General features: G+C 44.5%; 1 pseudogene; it reads left to right on the top strand.

Annotated features, from left to right (window-relative positions):
- Window positions 1-503: 503 nt before the first annotated feature.
- LOC123832525 lies at window positions 504-1302 on the top strand (annotated as a pseudogene).
- Window positions 1303-1536: the final 234 nt, after the last annotated feature.

Below are 1536 nucleotides of genomic sequence, written 5' to 3'. Positions count from 1 at the left end.
CTCCACTCTGTAAGGTGCTAGATTGTGTTTATGGGGCTGGGTGTACAAAGGAGTGTAAGATTCCTGCTATCCCCACATGGCTTCAAATGTTTTTGGGCAAGAAGCCACTTTAAAAATAATCTAAAATATGCTAAATATCCAATATGTGGAACATAATAAATAATATATTAATAAGGAGGAAGTCTTGGAGAAGGTGAAATTCACACTAGGCCTTGAACAGTGGGCAAAACTACATAGATGGAAAATAAATAGGAAAAGCATCTCACACTAGACAGGTACAAACAAGTCTGAGGTTGAGCATTTAAACACAAGGCATGCTATATTGTGGGATGGTGGGGCTGGGGTCGTTGTTGGGTTATCTAGGAATGAAGCATTTTTGTATTCATCTGTTTGGTCAACATATACAAACTGAATGCTTACTCAGAGGAGGTGTTTTGTAGGGAAAGAATGAGAGATAAGGTAAAAAATGCAGGGGGAGCCATGGCCTGGTTGTCCTAATCTGCATGTGTTCCCACAGCCACCACCTTGGTCTCTGCTGCACAGCCTGCAGGGTGCCTTGGGCTCAGCGGTCACTGGGGCTCCTCACTGCCGGCACTCTTCCCCACCTCGGCTGCAGCCTGTGCTGGGCCGTGACCCCAGCCCCTCTGGCTGCACAGGGGCCCTGCACCTGCAACTGTGGACCATTGCACCCTGAGGGGACAAAGCTTTTGTTGAATTTCTGAGTGATGCAATTAAGGAGGAAAAGAAGATACAGATGCATAAGTCCCTCCCCAAGATGTCTGAGGTTGGGAGCTGGAAATGAATGGGACAGAAGCCAAATTCTTGTGGAACGTTGTTGGAGAAATGATCACCATTGCTTTCAGCATTAGCAGTAGCATCCCATTAACATTTGTCCAGGGGGAGGAGCCCTGCCAAGAGCAAAGATTGAAGAACAGGTGCCTTCAAAGTGGGATTTATAAGGAATGGTGACAAGAAGGCCCTTGTGCTGGACTGTCACCATCCAAAAGACTGAGGTTGGACAAGAAGAGAGGACGAGAGTGACATTTTCTCCATTAGGGCAGTGAGCTTTCAGTCCACCAGTGAGTATGAATGGAAGGGCATGAATTACACCCTCAACACTGTTACCCTGGCCTGGGGCTTATGGGACCACCTAAAGGGTATCTTTGCAACAGAGGGGTGAACAACACTTTTGCAGATGAGCAGGTGGAGCTCAGCACAGCCCAAGAGCCCCCAGAGCCCTCAAAGGTTTGGTCAAGAGCCAGTGGCACAGAGAAGATGCTGAACACCTTCTATTTATGGTAGGCTTTGGCCAGGGAACAAAACCTACTATCTTGTCAGATATGTGCTTTGAAATGTTTTTCATCCTAATATGGAAAATAATTCAAATTTAAATTATTTCTGTTGTCCCCTTATTTGCTGTCTGTTTATTTACTTATTTATTTGTTTCTTCCTTACAAATCTCTTATTTTTAGATTTTTGTATAACATAATGATGAACAGTACTTTTGGTTTATCTCCTCTAAAAGAAAATGTAGAT

Source organism: Phyllostomus hastatus, unplaced genomic scaffold (assembly GCF_019186645.2).
Source record: "Phyllostomus hastatus isolate PE091 unplaced genomic scaffold, TTU_PhHast_1.1 phas_scaffold_193, whole genome shotgun sequence".
Classification (NCBI taxonomy): domain Eukaryota; kingdom Metazoa; phylum Chordata; class Mammalia; order Chiroptera; family Phyllostomidae; genus Phyllostomus; species Phyllostomus hastatus.
The sequence above is the reverse complement of the archived record's forward strand: the minus strand, read 5'-3'. Positions and strand labels throughout refer to the sequence as shown.